This window comes from Arvicanthis niloticus, chromosome 1 (genome assembly GCF_011762505.2).
Source record: "Arvicanthis niloticus isolate mArvNil1 chromosome 1, mArvNil1.pat.X, whole genome shotgun sequence".
NCBI classification, from domain to species: domain Eukaryota; kingdom Metazoa; phylum Chordata; class Mammalia; order Rodentia; family Muridae; genus Arvicanthis; species Arvicanthis niloticus.
This window is the reverse complement of record NC_047658.1, coordinates 14,585,876-14,608,789: the sequence shown is the minus strand read 5'-3', so window position 1 is coordinate 14,608,789 and position 22,914 is coordinate 14,585,876.

Here is a 22,914-nt window from a genome sequence, read left to right as displayed (position 1 = left end):
CATCACGACCCTAACCAACTTGGGATAGAAAAGGTTTAATTTCACCTTTGTGATGGATAAGTCATATGTCAACTTGACACAAGATAGAGTTATGGTAAAGGAGAAAACTTAAACTGACCAAAATTGCCTCCATAAAATCCAGTTATAAGCCATTTTTAATTAGTTATTACTGGGGGAGGACCCAGCCTATTATGGGTGGAGCTATCCCTGGGCTGTCAATCCTGGGTTTTATAAGAAAGCAGACTGAGCAAGCCAAGGGAAGCAAGCCAGTAAGCAGCACCCCTCCGTTTTCTCTGCATCAGCTCCACCTCCAGGTTCCTGTTTGAGATCATTTCCTGACTTCCTTCCATGATGAACAGCAATGTGGAAGTGGAAGTCAAATAAACCCTTTCTTCCCCAGCTTGCTTTTTGGTCATGGTATTTTGTTGCAGAAACAGAAACTCTAGCTAAGACAACAGAAATTAGGTTATGGTCCATCATCAGGGGAAGTCAGGGCTGGAATGCAAGGCAGGAACAGAAGCAGAGACCAGGGAAGAACATTGTTTACTGGTTTATTCCTCCTGGGTTGCTCAGTCTGCTTTCTTTTACCATCCATGACCACCTTCCCAGGAATACCATCCTCAGTAACCTGGGCCTTCCCATATCAATCAATAAGCAGGAAACTTCCCTACAGACTTGCCCATAGATAATCTGATGGAAGCATTTTTCAACTGTGTTTCCTCTTCCCAGACAATTATACTTTATGTTGAGTTGACAAAAACAAAAAACAAAACAAAAAAAAAAACAAACCAACAACAACAACAACCCAGAAGAGTCTTTCCCCTGATTCTTTCCCCACATATAAGACATCCTAGAGGATGTAGGTCCTCTAGCCCTATCCAGAGATCCAGTGGCCACATGAAGTAGGGCAGAATTGCAGACAACTGGTTGAGAGGATGTGGATAGTCAGATGAGGGTGCCATGACCCTCCTTAGGCCCTCCTTCCATGAGGAAATTCTGTAGTCAGCAAGCCTAGCCATGATAGTCTTTGGAGAGCAAACCCAGCTAAACTCCTGAAGATGGCTGCACTTTTGCTCAGAGGCTCGTCCTGTACAACAGGATTATAACTTCATAGTCTACAGGTAGAGAATGTGCCTAGTGTGTGCAAAGCCCAAAGTTCAATCCTAGATACTGGGTGCCGGGAGAGTCATCTATAGAATAACCATAAATACTGAGCCTATTGAGTGCTGGCTTAGCTGGTATCTGAAATAATTTAAACATTTCCCTGGCAATCTTATCCCACATGGTAGGGCCCAGTCTACTAAGGCCATTTGCCTAAGAACTACAAATATAAATAAAAAGAAAAGCCCCACCGAGTCCTAATGAATGCAGTATGTCACCAAATATATAATTGTATTATCTCTTGCCACCTCTCAAATTATTGGCTTTTTCTATACCTCTGGAGATCAGGAGTTCAGCAATGTTTCAGTCTCTAGGGTGTGGTCACTTTGAATCTGCTGCTCCCCACCCCATAGGTCATCCCTAATTTAGTGGGTGAGGCAGTAAATAGTGGAGAAGGAGGTCATGTGACTATGGGGTGGGAAAGGGAAAATACATGCCTACGTCCTTTGGGAACTGACCTTAGGATGAAGCCAGATGTCTGCACTGAAGTAATGCAAGCAGACAAACAGGCATGGGGTAGGACCTAGGGTGTCCCCAGATGAGGTCTAACTGGAATCTTCAGTCTATGAGTGGACTGGGAAGAAGCCAAGGGAAATCAGACAGGAGTAGAGGGATGGACAGAGGGACCAGGACAACGAACATATGACCAGTGAGGAGGTAGCTATGGCCTGTGAGGTGTATCTGCAGCCTAGACCAGGATTAGCATTGGAGTTGCACAGAAATACGGTTTTCTTTGTTGTTTGTTTGAATGCTGGAAGGAAACGCACATCACTGAGCCTGCACAGCCTGCCCTATGCCTATGACCTATGACCTATGCCTATGACCTATGCCTATGACCTATGACCTATGCCTATGACCCACACTTCCAGCTTTTTCGATCTTCCATTAGTTGATTGGCTTTGATTTTTTTTTTTCTTTAAATAGGATCTCAACCTTTATAGCTCAGGCTAGTCTGAAACTTACCCTATATACCAGACTAGGATTATAGGCATATTGTAAGCTTATTTCATCAAAGGCATCTCAGATACTGTTATGAGGCATAGGAACGGTACCCATGAGCAAGGTTTCAGAAACAAGGTCTCTGTCCCTTTAAACCTTCATGTACCCACAACCAGGGCCTAAAGGAGGAAAGGCTTACTAGGCGAGACATGCATTCTAGACCAGTAGATAGAGAAGCTGAGGCCTACTGGCAGCAGACAGTACAGCCCCCAGGGTCTCAGAGAAAAGGAAAGTGGGAAAGGAAACAGGAGAAGCTGGCTAAGTCCCAAAGAACAGGGTCAAGGGGGCACAGCTAAGTGGTCCCACAAAAGTATCCTTACCTCTCCTGTTTTTGCGGCCTTAGGCAAAGCACCATAGTCCTCCTGGTACCCCTGTGTCCTTTAAAAATCACGTGTGTGACAGATAAAGTTCCTGTGTGTGGCTTCACCCCACAGTTATGGATCTACAGCACTGTCCTCCAAATCAGCACCAGGCCCTTTCCAAAGCTGCCCCTGCCTCAGCAAACTCTAGCTAGAAACACAAACTAGCCCTATGATGTCTGCACTAGGGATCCTAGTGAGCTCAGGACATAGATGCATCTGCCTAGAATCATGCAGCAGCAGGCGGGTCACATGACCAAACCTCTCCCCCAAATCATCTGTGTCTCCAGAACTTAAAACTCACCCAGAGTAAAATCCCCATTGACAGGATGGAACCAAGACTATTTTCTGCATGGTGGGAGGAGCCCCCACCAGGTCTGCACTTCAACCCGTGTTTGCTACAGGTTTTACAGACTGCAATAATCATTGAACACCTTATTATCCGGCAGCCTAATTAACATAACAGATAGTTACGGTCTGCTTGTTGAGGCTGATTTTCCTCTGGGTTGGCCCTGACAGCCGCCTGGGCCCCATTCCAGAAGCCTTTTATGGTGATAACCCCTCCTTGGCTGTGAGTATGAGGTAAGCATAGCCTTAAATAATGAAGAAAGAGAGGTTCAGGGCTCCCGCAGTAGTGCAGCTCAAACTGAGTCTTGGAATCTCACGGCAGCCCAGGCCTGTGGTGGCTCTCTTTTCTGATACAGAGTCTCAGCTGCCCCTCAAAATGCAGGTGGACACATTACTAGGCTTCCTTTTCAGGAAAACAAAGAAATTGCTTATCCCCCAAATCTCACTGGGTCTGCACCTCTGCCTCTGTGCACTGTCTCCCTTCCTCATGCCAGGCGTTGCTCTGTCCTTTGCCTCAGATGGAGGTTTACCAGAGTCCTGAAGCAACCAGCCTGACTGATCTCCTTACTTCAGCTACACTAGCTTAAGCTTGGTTCCAGGCGTGAGACTGGGATGTCTTTTTGCTGTGGGCCTAAGTTTTCACCTGCTCAGGCTGCTGTCACAAAAAGAACCACAAACCAGGTACCTTATAAAAGTCTTTTGCAATGCTCTGAATGCTGAGATGTCCAAGGTCAACGTTTCACATGATTTGATATTAACTAAACCCCCAATCTATAAAATAACTAGGGCCAGTGAGGTCTCTGGGAACTCTTCAAAAAGGCACAGTGCTCACCAACCATGCCCCAGTTTCTCCTAAAGGCATCATCCACAATTTTGTGGTTGGTTGAGTGCTTGTTTGTGACACATAGTTTTACAAGGAACTCTGCACTCGTAACTTTCTATGCAATCCAAGCTGGCCCCAAACTCCCTGCCTCATACACACACACACACACACACACACACACACACACACACACACATAAATACACATATACACATGTACATATATACAGACCCTGCCTCAGCTGAGAATCTAGGCAGGAACTAACACACACAACCATCTGTTAGTTTAGATCCACAAAGTCCCCCATGGGTTCATGAGTTTGATTACACACCTCCCAGGTAGAGATGCTGTTTTGGGAAGTCTCAACAGTATAGCCTGGCTTTGCTTCCATCTTGTGCCATCTGCCTTGCAGTCCACACCATGTGAAATAATACCCACAAGCTCCTCCCACACAGACCAAGCAGCCCCTTCTCTCCCACTACACTGCTGTAAAATAACATCAAACCATGAGGTAAAACAAACCATTCCTCCCCTAAAGGGTTTCTGTCAGATATTCTGGTCACAAGCACATAAAGGCAACTAATAAATTATTATATATGAGGATTGGCTTCAATGTGAGGGAACACAAATATTCAGTGTTCAGCAGTCTACCTGTCTTCCGTCAGTGCTTTAAAGGGATAGATGCCGGGTGTCAACTTTCAGAGAGCCCTACCCATTCCTTCTAACTCAGCCTGTTCTTTTTTCTTGGAAACTGACATTCTGTGGGCAATTTATTCTCATCTATGTGTGAAAGGTGGGCATCTTAGTTAGGGTTTTACTGCTGTGAAGAGACACCATGACCAAGGCAACTCTAATAAAGTCAAATGTCAGAGGTTTAATCCATTATCATCATGGAGGAAGCATGGCAGAGTGTGTGCAAATACGGTGCTGGAGGAGCTAAGACTTCCACATCTTGATCCGAAGGCAGCAAGGAGAAACTATTCCACAATGGGCAGATCTTGAACACTAGGAGAACTTGAAGCCCGCCCCTACAGTGACACACTTACTCCAATAAAGCCATACCACCTAGTAGTGCCACTTCCCATGAGTCAAGCATTCAAACACAGAGCCTATGGGGGCCAAACCTATTCAAGCCATCAGAGTGGGCCTCACAGAAACTGCCCCACTCTGCTTCCTCTATTCTCAGATGGTGCTCCAGGAAAGTGTGAGGCTGGCAGCTCTGGAAAATCCCATGTCCCTCTCATGCTCATACCTCTATGTTAGAATCACTCAAGAGTGTCTAAAATAATGCTAAATTCCAGGCATCACTGCACTTCCAAAATTAAACCACAACTCCGGGGACACGAACCCCAACATCTATCTTCTTTGAATTAATACAGCCTTCATAAACCATTCACCTCTGTGAACCTGTAGTTTCCTGTATGCTTGTAATCCCAAAGACTGAGGCAGGAAGAGGATGCATTCAAGGCCAGTTTGGGTAAGATAGTGAAATGCTGTCTCTGAAAATCAAGGGCTGGAATGTGACAAGACTCTGGGTTCCAGCCCAGAAGAAGAAAGAGAGGAAGACTGAGGAAGAGGAAGAAAACAGGGTCAAGCCCAAGTAGATAGTCATTAAATTTTCTGTCTGGGTTCTTGCTGTTGAATGGATGGCTCATGACTCCAAGACTTGTGTTTGGAGAACAGTCATGCCTTACCATGCAAAGTATGTCCCCTAGGTCACCAAGATAACCACAGCCACACACTGGGTCATTCACAGGACCAGAGACCCCCTCCAACTAAAGCCCTAGCAGGGACCTAGATGTGTCATGACCTTTGACCTCTGAAAAATCTAACAGAGTCTTGGGGCTGAGCACAAAGACTAGGTCCTTACAGGTGCTTGGTGAAGGTCCACAAAGCTGGTGTGATCAGGCACTTGTGGGTCACTTCAAGGATCCTCATTTGGCCAAAGTGTTAAGTTTTAAGACCAGCACAAGTAGCTAAGGTTGCTATTTAACATATCGATGCAGACCTAACTCCCAGATTCTCCCAGCATCCCTCAGTCCCTACTTGTAACCCAGTACGACTTGCATATACCATTTTCAACCCACAACTCTCCAGCCCCAAGGCCTGGGCTGCCCCTCCCCCCAGAGGTCTTCCTGATATAATCCAGACATTGTGTTTACAGAGCACTCTTTTGTGTCCTTTTGTACCTTTGGCCCCTGGCTGCTTGACTCCCATCTCTCTCTTCTCCTTCTCCATTCACAACCCCTCCACCACCCCATGATTCAGGGTCATGACCACTCTGCACTCTCCCAGATGAGTCTGCCTCCGGTTCGAATAGCCAGAAAGAAAAGACTTGTTTCTATCTGGTATCCCTCCTCCAGTCCCGAGATCACTAGGGTCATGTCCTATGGCTATCCCTTGACTAGGATATTCTGAATGCTGATTGGCCAGAGCTGGATCACATATGTCTACTTTGGATTGATCATTAGGAAATAGAATACTTCTTTAAGGGAATATCACAGGGCTGTTTTAAAAGAAAGTATGAGAGGCAGGGGAGATGGCTCAGTGGGTAAAGTGCTCCTTGTGCAGGGATAAGGATCTGATCTCATGTGGCAGGGGAAGAACTTAGTAGAGTAAGCACTAGCTTCGACCTGGGCAGGTTCTCAGAACCATTTAACAGCATAGCACAGTGATGCTATGGACCAGCACTGGGAGAGGGCGCAGGCAGGTAGATCCTGGGTTTCGTGGCCAGCTGTTATAACCAACACGCTAAGATCCACATTCAGTCTCAAAAAAATTAAGATGGAATGTGATAGAGGAAGAGCCGCAATGTTGACTCCTGGCCTCTGCCTACACATTCACAGATAAGTACACACACACACACACACACACACAGATATACACACAGACACACACAGACATACACACACAGACACACAGACATATACACATACAGACACACACACACAGACACACACATATGCACCAGTATAAATGTTAATATACTTTTAAATAGATAGTTATTAATAATAATAATATTAATAATATTAATAATATTAATAATAATTATTAATAATAATAACTACTCCACTGATCTTTTTATGCTTATTTTAATCATATGTGTATGAATATGTATGTATGAACACACACACTATGCTTATTTTAATCATATATGTATGAATATGTATGTATGAATACACACACAACACACACACACACACACACACACACACACGAGACAGTATCTCCCTTTAAAATCCAGGCTGCCCTCGAATGGAAAAATCCTCTGCCTTGGCTTCCTAAACTTGCAGTTATGCATCTCCACACCCCCCTCCCCTGAACTCCTAGAGGAACAGGAGAGACCACAGGCCCTGCAGGGGGTCACAGCTGAGTGATACCACCTCACCTGAAATACTTTATCACATTTCTCCCATCTCAGATCCCAGTTAACACTGGTTGTTTGTCAGGAGGCATTTTGCCTGAGGGAAAGGGGGCAGCATCCTTCTCAGTGCCCAGCGGCTCCAGGCAGGGAGACTGTGCCATGTAGCTCATGCTCCGAGACTGCTGTGTTTGCACATTGACAGCAGCCGAACCCCAGCATCTTCAGCCCCTGCTGAGTCTCCTGCCACATCTCTGGTTACTGGACCATGAAGCAGGTGCCAGCCTTTCCTGCAGAACACCCTTCAGAGACAAATTAGATGCCAGGAGACAGTGGGGTGACACATGTCAGTCTTGTGCTCCAGTCTACCCTGCAATCAATTCTTTCTGTCTGATTTTGTGGCCCAGCTTCTCCCCAGCTGGGAATAACTAATGGAACGGTTCTGAGCTGCCTGCTGTGATTTCATTCCAGTGAACGCAGGGACAAGACCAGAGGAAATGCCATCACTGCAACCAACAGTAGCATTTCACCCTTCATTCCCTGAGGGTTTCCCAAGTATCCCAAAGAACTCAGTGATTTCTTTCAGCCAGTACACAGACCATTTTGAAAGTGTCGGGACATCATACTCTAGCTGGAACAAAGTACCTAACAGAAGGAACTCAAGCAAGGAGAGGCTCCAGAGGGCAGAATGCACTATGGCAGGGAAGGCAGGATATCAGAATGGGCTCAGTCCATAGCAATAGGAGAGTGTCCCAGAGCTCCTGGCATGGGAGGTGAACAGAGAGCAGAGATCTCAAGTCAGCACAGTAGATAGCCTTCAAGCCTCACTCCTCATCCTGAAGTGATCCACTTACTTGATTAGGCCACAACCTCCCTGTCTTAGGATTTCATTGCTGTGAAGAGACACCATAACCATGGCAACTCTTATAAAAAGAAAACATCTAGGACTGAAGAGATGGCTCAGTGGTTAAGAGCACGGACTGTTCTGGCAGAGGTACTGAGTTCAATTCCCAATAACCAATAACCACATGGTGGCTCATGACCATCTGTAATGGGATCCGATGCGCTTTTCTAGTGTGTGTCTGAAGACAGCTGCAGTGTACTCATATAAATAAAGAAATAAATAACTGTTTAAATAAAAAAGAAAACATCTAGTTGGGGGTGGCTTAGTTTCAGAAATTTAGTCCACTATCATTGTGGTGGAAAACATGGCAGTATCCACAGGGTCATGGCGCAGCCAAATTATCTACCTCCTCATACACAGGCAGCAAGGAGACCCATTCCACACTGGGCATGTACCCCACATTCTCAACTACATTCACACATTGTGGCAGTCTCTGGGCTAGTTCAGTCACCATCCAAATATTTGCTGTAAGCTGCACGTGGGTATCCCAGACTGCCTGCCAGGGACTGGCTTTAAAATGAGCCTGTGACCCTATCTTGAACATTGAGAGCAGCCGTAGCAATTGTTAAAAATTTTTTGCCCAATTTTTCCTGGTTCCTTTATGTGTAGGTGGGGCCATAACTCCTTAGCTGATGCCGTGAGCCAAAGTCATGTGTACCCTTGCAGGCCAGTATGAGACTCTCCAGAGCTATGTGATCCCTGTTCAGAGATTATCTGATGTCTGTATGGATGTGGCATCTTTCAATAATAAATCTGATGGCCTATGGCTTAGGTAGGAAAGAAAAGGTGAGACATCCAGAAGGCAGAAGGATTCTGGGGGAGTGCAGGCAGGGCATTTAGGGCATTTCCTCTCCCCTACCCCCCCCCCCCCGAAGATGTGAGGAGACAGACGCTTGGTACCTGAACACAGGTAACCAGTCACATGACTGAATGTAGATTAAAATAAATGGATTATTTTACATTATGATCTAGTCAGTAAAGCCTAGCTATATGGCCAAGGTATTTCTGAATCTGGGAGCATGGGGCTGGGAGGAAGAACAAGAACAGAACGTCTACAGTTCCCTCTGCTCATTCACTGGCAATGTTCTGCATGGCACTGTTCCTTCAGCAGGGTCTTTATGAGAGAGAACCAGCCTTGTGATAGTGTCCTTTGTCAACTTGACAAGGTCTGGACTCACCTGGGAGACAAGCCTGCAGATGTGCCTGGGAGAGATTACGTAACCTCTGGGAAGGTTTGTGAAGAAGTCTATGGATTATGTTCATTGAAAGTGGAGGGCTCAGCCGGGCAGGGGTGGCACACTCCTTTAATCCCAGCACTTGGGAGGCAGAGGCAGGCGGATTTCTGAGTTCGAGGCCAGCCTGGTCTACAGAGTGAGTTCCAGGACAGCCAGGGCTACACAGAGAAACCCTGTCTTGAAAAACGAAGAAGAAGAAGAGGAAGAGGAGGAGGAAGAAGAGGAAGAAGAAGAAGAGGAAGAGGAGGAAGAAGAGGAAGAAGAGGAAGAGGAAGAGGAAAAAGAAGAAAAGAAAGAAATGGGAGGGCTCACCCTTCACAATCTGCTGGCCTTTGTATAAGAGTGAGAAAGTTCTTCACTCAGCACCAGCATCCATTGGTCTGTTTCTCACTTGTAGATGCCGTCTGACTCAATATCTCAAGCTCCTGTTCCTGTGACTTCACACCATGGTGGACTGGACCCTTAAACTATGAGCCAAAATATGTCTTTTTTGCCTTTTTTCTTTCAGGGAATTTTGTCATAAAAGCAGGAAAGGTGACTAAGGCACCCCCTTTACTGACCTATCATAGACAGCAACAGAGAAAAAGAGGCTTTTTAAATTTTAATTCAGTGGGGCTTTGGGACATTTAGGTATTGTCATGTAACTGATAAATAATAAGATACACTTTTCCTGACTATTACATACCGGTAGGGAAATAGGGTGATGCCTTGTTACTAAGGAGAAAGTTCCTTGACTTCCTCTAAGGGATGCCATACCAGAATGAGAAACCTTGGCATGATATTTTTAAATGGGAATACTTCATTGCTAGGTCCTCAGTTAGGAGAACTGTTTTGGAAGGATTAGGAGGTGTGTGGTCTTGTTGGAGCAGGTGTGTCACTGGAAGGAGGTTTGAGGATTCAAAAGCCTATACCATTCCCAGTTAGGTATCTTTCCCTCCCCCCCCCCACCCCCCACCCCCGTCTCTCCTTTTCCTTCTCCCTCCCTCATACTTGTGAGTGAGAATAGAAATTCTCAGCTACCCCATGATATCCCAGTGTCATGCCTGCCTAGCTGCCACCATTCTCCTTGCTCTGGTGACTATGGACTTCTGAAACCATAAATAAGCCTCCAATTAAATGCTTTCTTTTATAGCATGTCTTGGTCATGATGCCTCTTCACAGCACAGGAAAGTAGGTAGAACACAGGGACTCAGCCCCTACACAAAATCAGAAACCAGTCTGAAAGAAAAAGAGCACACACAGGCAAGAGAAATGGCACAGAGACAAAAAGATGTGGAATCTTGTGGGGAGGGAAGGATGTCTCAACACTTAAGACCACTTGTTCCTGTAGAAGACCTGGGTTCATCCCCCAACATCCACATGGACACTCTCAAGCATCTGACACCCTCTTCTGACCTTTGTGGGCACATGACACACTCAAGGTTCACATACATACAGGCAGACAAATACTCATACACATAAAAAATAAATAAACAAATAAATCTAAAGAGAAAATAAAAATGCCAAAATGTCCCCTGAGAAATCACACAATTCAGCAGATCTGGTATAAAGGGGTTTGTTTGGGGGAAGGCACAGGAATGTTGACCTGGGGAAAGGTACAGATGAGGGCAGAGCCACGTGGGGTAGAGGACAGAAAAGGGAGAGAGAGACCAGCAGGGAATATGTTGTGGGGGGTGGGGCAGGAAGAGAATTGAGGGCAGTCCTTTTATATGCTGCCTGTGCCTGCCTGATAATGGCATCAGGTGATGATATAAGCTGTCCCTGTCAGGAGCCTAGTGAAAAAGCTTGTAAGCTAACAGGGGGTGGGCTACTTCCTTAGCCCCAGATGGCCCCTAAGAACCTGGGTTGCCAGCAAAACAGCAAGCACTGCTGTCTCTACCCATCCTTTTACCATTTTTCCAGCCTTCCTGGGTCCTGTCAACAAACAACAACAACAACGTCCCAATCTCAGCAGGAAGTAGTTATAAAGAGATTACATCACCCTTATTGTCAGCAAAAGGCAGGAATGTTAGGTCTCAAACGCAAGACAAGTTTCACTCAGTACCTGTGGCTCCTTCAGCTCTTCTTACCCTGCTTCCTACCCTAAAGAAACTGAGCTTTCACTTCCCTTCCCCCTCCTCCCCCAGCCCATTCACAATATAACTCAGCTATTTTGGCTAGGTCAGTTTCTTGGTTTCTTGGCCCAGGCAAATCTCTTGATCTTCCTTCCTCTCACTCTCTTCTCTCAGGGTCCAGTTTAGTCTGCTGACAATGTTCAGCTTTCATATGTATATGTATATGTATATGTATATGTATATGTATATGTATATGTATATGTATATGTATATGTATATGTATATGTATATGTGTGTGTGTAAAATAAAAATCTCCATACTTTAAGAGTAATCATGTCCTACTCCTTGTATTTCATTTTTAAATTCAGTGTGCATGCCTGTTCTTACATGACACGCCTGTCTGAAGCCTACAGAGGCCCTAAAAGAGCATCAGGTTCCCTGGAACTGGAGTTGATGATGGTTGTAAGCCACTGTGATATGGATGCTTTGAACTGAACCTGGATCCTCTGCAACAGCAGCCAGTGTTCTTAAACCCTGATCCATCTCTCTGGCTCCTTGTGTGTCGTTTTTAAGGCGTCTTCAGGAAATGAGACAACAGGGAAATAAAAAGCACACATTGCAGCCAACAGTCTTTGTGTGCATTGTTAGTTTGACTTAAAAAAAAAAAAAAGCACAACCCTGTTGGGGGTCAGTCTGGTGTTGCTATGTGTTCAAATGCTAATAGTGGCCCCCAAGATCTAGTTGCAGTCCCGACAAGCACAGTGTCATGTACCAAATGATGTTACGTAAACTTTGCTCCCCAACCTTCTCTGACTGGTTAAGTAAAAGTGGCAGACAGCCAGTCCTGGGGAGACTAGAGGTATGTGGGGTTTGGGTTACTGTGCTGAGGGTGGGGCCACAGGTAGGGACCAAGAGGAAAAAGAAAGGGAGGGAGGAGGAGAAAGAAGACAGAGAGAGAGCAGGGTTTCCATTAGACCAGATGGACCAAGAGAAGTGCCCCCTGAGGGCAGACTAGTGGAGCCCAGGCAACATTCAAACAGCAAGTGACTTGGGGAGCACAGCTGGGAAACAGGCTGTCTAGGGTAGAAAAACAGTTTATCGGTAATCTCCTAGTAATTGTGCTAACACTGATTAAATAAGTCCATTAGGATTCTGTCTCAATTATTGGGGGGCTGGCCTAGTCATGTTAAGAATGATTAGAGTTATTAAGTCCCATATAACAACACATCCTAACATTAAAACTAAAAATTTTTCTCATCCAATACTGCCTTGTTGTCCAAGTATGGTAATTAACACATCTACAATCCCAGCACTCTGGAGACTGAAGCAGGAAGCTTATGAGTTCAAAGCCAGCCTGGGCTAAGTGGTGAGCCAAATAATGAATAAGAGATAAGAGGATGCTGTGAGATGAGAGGGTGTTATCATCTAGAATAAACCAACAATAGGCTCGGAGGTCTCATCACGGTAATCTCCCAACACTGGGCGTCTCTTGCCGGTCCATGGGAAAGAAATGCTATTTTTGTAATTCTGCCTTTGCAAGGGAGTTTATGAGTGAGGCAGGAGCTTTGGATAAAGCCCAAAACTTACATATGACATCATGACCTTAGAGTCTGCGCTCTTCAGTGGTGCCATCCACTCACAGACACTCTTTGTGACCAACCCACGCCATGACACCCTTCTTGCATACTCCAAGTGACAGACACCTCAGACTAGATAGCTCTATTGTCCACTCTGATCTCTTCATACCTGGTGAGTAGAAGCAGGCCTAGGGTCTCAGGCTGTAGCCTCCCACATATCAGACTATCCCTGTGACAAGCAGGTGCTGGCACAGCTTGAGAGGTATCCCAGCTGCCCTCTGCACCTGCAGGAGGACACTAAGTAGCTCCCCATTGGCCTTAGGGTATCGACATTCTAACGATTGTCACAGCCGCAGAGCAGTGACAATGACCCTGGGATTGGGACTGAAGGATGATATCTTTTCATAAGTACCAAGTGTCCAGTTTCACTCTTCATAGCTCCTGCTGTATCACAGAGTCATGGGAGGATAACATAACCTAAAATGACCAAGACTCAAATGGTGCCAGCACAGCTACCAGAGTGGCCAACTGAGGCTTCCTCCCCATCACTGCCCTTTGTGCTGTTGAGCAGTTAGTTGTCTTGTGCTTGTCTGCTCCTAACCTCGGCTTGCTTCATTTATTTTATTTTTTTCACTTTTTATTGGCATTTAATAATTGTGTAATGGGGGGGGGGGGAAAGGGGGTGGCACACGCCTTTAATCCCAGCACTTGGGAGGCAGAGGCAGGCAGATTTCTGAGTTCAAGGCCAGCCTGGTCTACAGAGTGAGTTCCAGGACAGCCAGGACTACACAGAGAAACCCTGTCTCAAAAAAACCAATAATAATAATAATAATAATAATAATAATAATAATAATAATAATGTAAAAGAATGTTATAATATTTTCATAAATGCATATCATATCTGTACTGTCTGGTTTTGTGTGTCAACTTGACACAAGCAAGAGTCATCACAGAAAAAGGATTCTCAGTTGAGGAAATGTCTCGATGAGATCCAACTGTAAGGCATTTTCTCAATTAGTGATCAATGGGGAGGGTCCAGCCCATGGTGGGTGGTGCCATCCCTGGGCTGGTGGTCCTGGGTTCTATAAGAAAGCAAGCTGAGCACGCCAGGGGGAGCAAGCCAGTAAGCAGCACTTCTCCATGGCCTCTGCATCAGGTCCTGCCTCCAGGTTTCAACCCTGCTTGAGTTCCTGTTCTGACTTCCTCCAATAATGAACGATGATCAGGAAGTGTAAGCTAAATAAACCATTATCTCAGCAACTTGGTTTGGGGTCCTGGTGTTTTGTGCCAGCAATAGAAACCCTAACTAAGACACTGCCTTTGATTATATCCAGGCCATTAGATTTACTTGCTCCCCCGCCCCACATCCAGGCCCCCTTCCTCTTTATAAATAGTCCCTCTTCTGCATGCATTTCTTATTGTCACTATCTTTCAAACCTAGGCCCTGCATATGAGAGTGGCTGAAAGTTCTATGCCAAAGTAACAGTAAATAAATAAATAACAATAAAAAATTAATTACTTGGGAATTTGTTTTTAATTAAACAATAAGACTTGATGGACCCTGGCTGCTGCCTCATAAAGCCATTCCTGGGCTGAGGGGATGCATTCGGTCCACATGAGTGACTCCAATCGGCCCTGGATGTGATTAGACCATTTCTCCCCAGAGTTAATACAAAGTGAGTGTCCCCAGCATCATCTCCCTGGGGCGGTGAAAGTCCTCAGGCCCCAGAGGCTGCTGTTCATTGCCTAGAGAAGCAGCAAGTGCCAATGGAGGTTGCCAAGCCCGATCTACCCTCTGTCCACCTGTCTACACATGCATGCTCTATGGAAGCCCATGCAAAGACCTCTAGCAGAACAGAGATTAACATTATTAAATGAAGGGGGAGGGGGATGTTAGTATTCTGTCTAAACTCTGCCTCCACAGTTACCTGGCAACAGCCAGGTATGCTCCTCCCCACAGTTACCCGGCAACAGCTAGGTAGGCCTGGCCCACTATAAAAGGGGTTGTTTGCCCCCTTCTCTCTCTCATAACTCTCTTAATCTCTTGCTCTCTTGCCTCTAGCCTCTCTGTCCACTCCTCCCTCCCCTCTTCCCTTCTCCCTCTCTCCACATGGTCATGGCCGGCCTCTACTTCTCCCTCTCTCTTCTTCCTCTCTTCTTCCATCTTCTTCCACCCCCACCTTTGCCCTCTCTCCTGAATAAACCCCCGCCCTTGGAAATGTTTGGTCTGGAGTGGTCTGTTCTAAGCTGGTTCGGATGTTAAACACCATCTAACAGTCCCCTGTTACAGAAATGAGATGCTACAGCAGAGAGCTAGAGAGGCAGCTGTAGTAATCTCACTTCACAAGCTTTCTCCTCTCCTGCCCCAAAGCCATCCCCATTCCCTGTGTAGCTTCAACTCATTAGTGCCACTGGGACTGGGGGCTGCCCTCTCAGAGGTTGGTTTGCAGTGTTGGGAATGGAATTCAAAGTTTCATGGATGTTTCATTTTGCAACAAGATCTTATCAAGTTGCTCCTACTGCCCTTAAACCACCCTGTTGCTCGAGTCTTGAACCTTTGATCCTCCTGCCTCAACCTCCTAGTTAGCTGGGATTACAGGCCTATGGCATTTTCTCTCAGAAGAACCCTCCCCTCCTAGTTTACTGTCTGGGGCTGGGGCTTGGGCTGGGGCTGGGGCTGGGGCTGGGGCTGGGGCTGGGGCTGGGGCTGGGGCTGGGGCTGGGGCTGGGGCTGGGGCTGGGGCTGGGGCTTGGGCTGTCTTATCCATGACCATCCTAGATCCTGTATAAAAGTAAGAAGAGATTGTAGCTGCCTCACAAAACAGCTGAGATGGATCTGGGTGTGGTGGCAAGCCAGTCAATCCCAGCACGTGGGAGGCTGAGGCAAGGAAGATCCTCAGTTCGAGACCAGCCTGGGCTGTAAGACACTGACTACAAACAAACAAACAAACAAGGGGTCAAAAGGAAAACATCTGAGTTGGAGAAAGACCGGAAGTAAATTAAAGCAGCCCAAACTGAGCAAGGGGTGGGGGTGGGGTGGGAAGAAACAGGAATAGATACCAGAAAAGAACGGAATCGGGCCTGGCCAAATGGCTCACATTTTTTTACTCCCGGTAGTCAGGGTACTCAGGAGGCCGAGACTGGCAGGTCTCTTGAGTTCAAGGTCAGGATATACTCTACATAGGGAGTCCCAGGCTAGACAGGGCTATACAATGAGACCCTGTCTCAGAAGAAAACAAAACAACAGATGTGGAGAAGAGGCAGGTAGAGCATTTGCTGCGCCTTAACCATGTGTTTATCTGGTGACGTTTGGAAAGACTAAGCACACGCTTATAAATACAGTATAGTTTTAAAGCCTTCGTGATCCAGTACTCTTTTTCTTTGGCACCTGCACACCAGACAGCTTCTTGGGCTCCACCTTGTATTTGGATTAACTAGTAAGGATGGCATGAGTTTAGGAAGAGAGCAGGTCCAGAGGAAGGTCACTTTTATAGCAAGCCAGGCCTACCTACTGTTGGGCGGAGCCTGGAAGGAATGCTAACAGGTGTTGCTATCCTTATCCTTCCACTGGGAGTCCTGCCTGGCTACAGGAAGTGACCAGTTCAGGATCCATATCCCCAACTGCTTTGAACCCAGCTCTGACACAAGCCATGAGGATAATGAACTTGAGTCTAGTCTACATAGTGAAACCTTGTGTCAAGAAAACCAAACCAATCAATGAATTAAATAAACCAAAAATCCCTTTGCATCTGCTGGGCTGTGGGGGTTTGGGAGGGCATCACTTTAGTCTCAGCATTTGCAAGGCAGAGGTAGGCAGGGCTACAGAGAAACCCTGTCTTGGAAAACAAACGAACAAACACACAAACAAACCAAAACCAAAACAAGCCAACCCTTCCCCCCAAAAAAGGGTGTCTAGGAAAGTAAGATTCCATGTGAGGCTGGAGAAATGGCTCAGTGATTAAGAGTACTGGCCACTCTTCCAGAGGACATTGGATGGAATCCCAGCACCCACAGGGTGACTAACAACCATTGGTAACCTCAGTTGTGGAGGGGGGGAGGGGGGCAGGGGGTGGGGGAGAGGGGAATCCAACACCTGTTTTTAGCCTTCTCAGGCACCACACATGCATATGGTATGTGTGTGTGTGTATGTGCCTCTGTGTGTGTGTGTGTGTGTGTGTGTGTGTGTGTGTGTTTACAAAACACACAAAGTAAAAATAAATACGTCTCAGAGGGCCCAAGTTCAGTCTCCAGAACCCACAAGGCAGCTCACAGCTGTCTGTAACTCCAGTTCTAGAGGACATGACACCCTTACACAGACATACATGCAGGTAAAACACCAATGAATGTGAAATTAAAACAAAACAAAACAAAAGACTGCAGAGATAAGCATTATCTTCAACCCCCAAAGCTATAAGCTTCCAGATCTAACTGTTTTGGCATTACAAAGCATAGATCCAGGAAAGAAAGCTTTCCCTGTATACACCCATCTTCAGAAAGATGAGAGGTGATCCATGCCTTTCTGGGCAATTACACCTGACGTGATGCACAGATCAGTGTTTGGGGGCCTTTAAAAATGGTGTTTGGGGAAGATATTTCCCAATCTATAGGCTGTCATTTTGTCCTAATGTCCTTTGCCTTACAAGCTTTTCAGTCTCATGAGGTCCCATTCATTAATTTCGACCTTAGCGCTTGAGCCATTCGTGTTCTGTTCAGAAGGCTGTCGCCTGTTCATGGCTATTCTCCGCTTTCTGTTCTATTAGACTTCGTGTATCTGGTTTTAAGTTGAGGTCTTTGACCAATTTGGACTTGAATTTTGTGCAGGGTAATAAACCTGAGACTATTTACATTCTTCTGCGTGTAGACAGAGTTAGACATGCACTATTTGTTGAAGATGCTTTCCCTTTTCCATTGTATGGTTTTGGTTTCTTTGTCAAAAATCAACTGCCTGTAGGTGTGTAGGTTTATGTCTAGGTCTTTGATTCGATTCCACTGATCCACCTGTCTGTCTCTGTACCAATATCCTGCAGTTACTATCACTATTGCTCTGTAGTACTGTTTGAAGTCAGGGATAGTGATATCTCCAGAAGTTCTTTTATTGTTCAGGATCTTCTTAACTATCCTGGTTGGTTTGTTTGTTTGTTTGTTTGTTTGTTGTCTTTCCATATGAAGTTGCGGATTATTCTTTCAAGATCTGTAAAGAATTTTGAGGGGGTATTACATTGAATCTATAGATGTCTTTGGGTAATCAATCAATTTGATGTTTTTTTAGAACATTGGGAATAGTTCTACCTCAAGACCCAACTGTTAGTATTCTGTCTAAACTCCACCTCCACAGTTACCCGGCAACAGCCAGGTAGGCCCGGCCCACTATAAAAGGGGCTGCTTGCCCCCTCCTCTCTCTCTCTCTTGATCTCTTGATCTCTTGCCTCTAGCTTCTCTCTGGCCCCTTACCCCTTGCTCCTTCCTTCCCTTCCCCTTCTCTCCACGTGGTCATGGCCGGCCTCTACTTCTCTTTTTCCTCTCTTCTACCTTCTTCCTCTACTTCTCTTCTTCATTTCTTCTTCTATCTTCTTCCTCTACTTCTCTCTCCCCTAACCTTTGCCTTATCTCCTAAATAACCCCCCCACCCCCGAAACTGTTTGGTCTGGTGTGGTCTGTTCTAAGCTGTGCGTGGATGTCTGACTAAACCACTCCTGGGCATATATCTAAAAGATGTTCCACTTTTCACATGGACACTCACTCCATTATAGCAGCTTTATTTGTAATAACCAGAAACTGGAAGAAACCTAGATGTCCCTCAACTGAAAAATGGATAAAGAAAAATGTGGTTCATTTATGAAATGGAATACTACTTGACCATTAAAAAAAGGATATTATGAACTTCACTGGCAAATGGATGGGACTAGAAAATATCATACTGAGTGAGGTAACACAGATCCAAAAGGACATGCATGATGTATACTCATTATAAGTGGATATTAGCCACAATGTACAGGATAACCATGCTATTATCAACAGACTCAAAGACGCCAAATAACAAGGAGGGCCCAAAGGAGGATGGTTGAATCTCAGAAGGAGACACAAAATAGATATCAGAGGTTCATGGAAGAAGGGAACTGGATGGAAGAGGGGACAGGGAGGACGGAGGGAGATCATGTATAGGAACAGCAGGAAAGAGAAAAGGAAGATGGGCATTGGAAACGGGACAATCTCTAGGCCATGCCAGAGACCAGGGTTGGGGGGAGGCCCCATAAGATCTGTAGAGATGACTCTAGCTGAGACTCCTAGCAGTGGGAGATATGGATCTTCAGTTGACTACTTTCTGTAGCCTGGCAGGACTCCCAGTGAAGGGATACAGACAGCAACTCACCCACAAAACCTTAGACTCCAAATGTATCCTGCCTACAAGATGTGCAGGGACAAAGATAGAGCAGAGACTGAGGAATGGCCAACCAATGACTGCCCCAAATTGAGACCCATCCCACAGGCAAGAAGCAACCCCTGATGCTATTAATGATACTCTGTTATGTTTAACATAGCATAACTGTTCTTTGAGAGGCTCCACCCAGCAGGAAAGAGATGCAGAGACTCACAGCCAAACATTAGATGGAGCTCAGGGAGTCTTGCGGAAGAGTTGGGAGAAGGATTGAGGGACTCAAACAGGACAGGGACTCCATAGAAAGATCAACAGACCCAACTAACTTAAACCCTTGGAAGGTCCCAGCGGCTAAATCACCAACCACTGAGAAAGCATGGGCTGAACCTAGGCCCACTGCACATGTATAGCAGATGAGTATCTTGGTCTTCTTACAGGTTCCCCCAAACAACTAGAGCAGGGCTGTCCCTGAGTCTGTTGCCTGCCTCTCTGCCTGTGGATCCTGTGCCCCTAAAGGGATAGCTTGTCTGGCCTCAGTGGGAGAGGATGTGTCTATTCTGGAGTGTCTTGATATGTGGGGAGAAGACACCCAGACTAAGGAAGGGAGGAGGACTTGCAAGAGGGGGTACTGGGAAGAGAGGAAGGGCTGATACTGGGTTATAGAGGGAATAAATAATAATAAATTTAATTTTAAAATAAATGAACCCCACACCTAACTTTGACAGATTTTTTGACAGCTATTTTGTCCTTAATTTTGTGTGACAGTTTCTTTGCCCATTTAGTGTTTAGTTAATTTTCTTCTGGTTTGTTTGATTGTTTTGGGTGTGGGATTGGGGGGGGGTTGTTTTGCTTAGAGAGGGGAGGATTGTTTGGGGAGGGGTGTATTATTTGGAACTGGTGTATTGTTTGGGGAGGGTTTCATTTACTGTTTGCCGTTGACTTTGCTGATTTGCTTCTCTGTATTTATTCAGAGTTCCTTCTGTTAAGCTTTTGGGGAAGGAAACTTAGTGGAGTGCCCTTCCTCTACCTTTGCTTGGCAAATTCCCTCCAATAGCTTTGGAAAAGAAGGAAGTGCTGACCCCTGCTCACAGCCAGGTGTTAAGTCATATCTCTAGGAGGGAATACAAGGAACTTTATTGCATGTTAGGAGAGACTTTCAAAGAAGGAAAAACTCTGCTTGCTTTTATTGTGTTTCTCCTGTCTCTATTCTCCATAGAAAGATGTCAGAATGAACATTTCTAGTGCGTCTATGACCTCCACACTCCTACCTGAACACAATGGTTCTGTAGCGCACACACACACACACACACACTTCTCTGATGACCAGGTAACAATCAACAGCACAAAATGCTGTCCAAGCTGTGTAAACTGAGGCACTCTGAAGAAGCCACACCTGTGTTGTAAGCATCGTGGCAGGAACCAAGACAATCCAGACAGCCATGGACCCTCCTCCCTTTGGCTACCAGGTATTGAAACAAAACTTTGCAAGAAATTCAAACTTCCCCAAGAGTGTCATCTTGGAGGAAGGAAAGGCCAAAGCCTGGACCAATCAGAAGATGAACTTGTCTTCTAAGAAGAGACTTACTCAGTTCCAATAACCTGTGAGACCACCTTGTAGGAATCAAAAATGAAATAGTGATGAGCCAATGATAGGCGGGATTCCTGACCAGGACTACTTATGCTTCTAGACCTCTATTTAAACCTCAATCTCACTTCAGGAATCCTAGAAGTTGGGCTCAGGAGTCACTGGACTTCTATTTCTCTGCCCAGTATGCCACACTAAACACATCTCCTTTCCCTGCTTTACACTATTCACTTGTCTCTTGGAAGGGCCCACTGAGGAGAGACGGTTGGGCTTAGCTTGTGGGGACCATCACATGGTAATTCCTACAGACTAAGATGGCTGACAAGAACTTTGTGACTATGAAGGGATAGAATCCTGCAGGACCATGACCAAAAACAGTGAAAGGAAGAGGGAGAATGCTATAATGGCAGAGGAGAAGTGGCAGCCAGTGGCCGGAGCATGAGGCTGAAAGATCACAACTGCACATAGGGAGCAGAGATGGCAACCTAGAAGGATGATAAACCCTCAAGACCTACCCACTTGATGTACTTTCTCTGCAAGGCCTTACCCCTAAAAGTTTCATAATCTCTCCAAAACAGTGCCATAAACTGAAACACAATGTCCAAACACAGGAGCCTACGAAGGATACATGTCATCTAAACAACCACAACAGGTCAAAGCCCTTACCGCCAACCCTGAATCCTTTAGTATGATCCTTGGAACCCATGTAGTAGAAGGAAAAAAACAGACTCCTGCAAGTTGTCCACAATCTCCACATATGGCTATGGCATGGGCATGCTTACACACATGCGCACGTGCAGACATTCATGCAATACATATGTAAATGTGAAAAGTGTGAAAGACAAAGCAAGTTTGAAAAGTAGAGAGAAGAGATTTAATCAACAGGGCTACATTGGGGAGAGCAGATAACGAGGTGCAAAGGTACAGTATCCATCTTCAGGGTATCGCTGTGAGCTTTGGGCTTAAACACAGAAGGAACTGGGCAGGGCTCTACACGGTTAACTGGTCCAAGGAGGGTATGTTCTGGTTGATCTTGCTTCAGCTCTGGTTCTACCAGATTCAAATAAATCCTTATCTCCTGATCGCTACCATCTATCTGGTCAAGCCTTCAGGGGATTGTTCTGGATCGTAGGAGGTGGTGCAGCCTCCCTGTGTGGATAATTGTCCAGGTCTGTCATAGTTTATCGTTCTAGGAATTTAAGGAGACATCAGGTTTAAGATAATGATTTATCTCTGAGTCTACAGCATGGAATCAGAATTAAATGGGTTAGACAGACACTTCCATTAGGGAATATGCCTTTCAGGCTAACTTGAATTTGTACTTTTGGGTCTCCATCACTAGTATTTGACTCAAACCACCACTCGTTCCTTTTGAACCAAGAACTGCATTTTACATTACCACCATTCGAGACATTATAGATGACAGGAAAAGGCTGGAGAGATGGCTTAGTAGTTAAGGACACTTGCCATGCAATCATTAGATCAAAAGTTTGGATCCCCGAATCCATGTAGCAAGCCAGGTGCCTAAATTAATTCTCTATTGCTATGTCAAAACACTATGACCCAGACAGCTTATATATATATAAAAAAAAAAACCAAAGTGTTTAATTTGGGGTTTACCGTTTCAGAGATGAGACCATTACCATCATAACAGGGAGTATAGCAGCAGGCAAGCAGGCATGGTCCTGAAGCAGTAACTGAGGGCTTACATCTTGGTCCATAAGCACAAGGCAGAGAGAACTAACTGGAAGTGGTATAGGCTTTTGAAACCTCAAAGCCCCACCCCCACCCCCAGTGTCACACCTTCTCCATCAATTCCACACCTCCAAATCCTTCATTTTTTTATTTTTTATTGGATATTTTATTTACATTTCAGATGCCATCCACTTTCCCCATTTCCCCTCCCTAGAAAACCCCTGTCCCATCCCCCTCTTCTCCTTTTTGCTTTTATACAATTTTTTAAATGTTAACCAAAGGCTTTATGCATTTGGTAATGCTCAATATCAATCAAAAGTGTAACCCAATACCCAACCTAGATATATCAAGTATCTTTGACTGTCGGAGACATGTGAACATCCGCCTCCATGTCTGTCCCCCCTCTCTCTTTCTCTCATCACCTAGCTCCTCCTCTT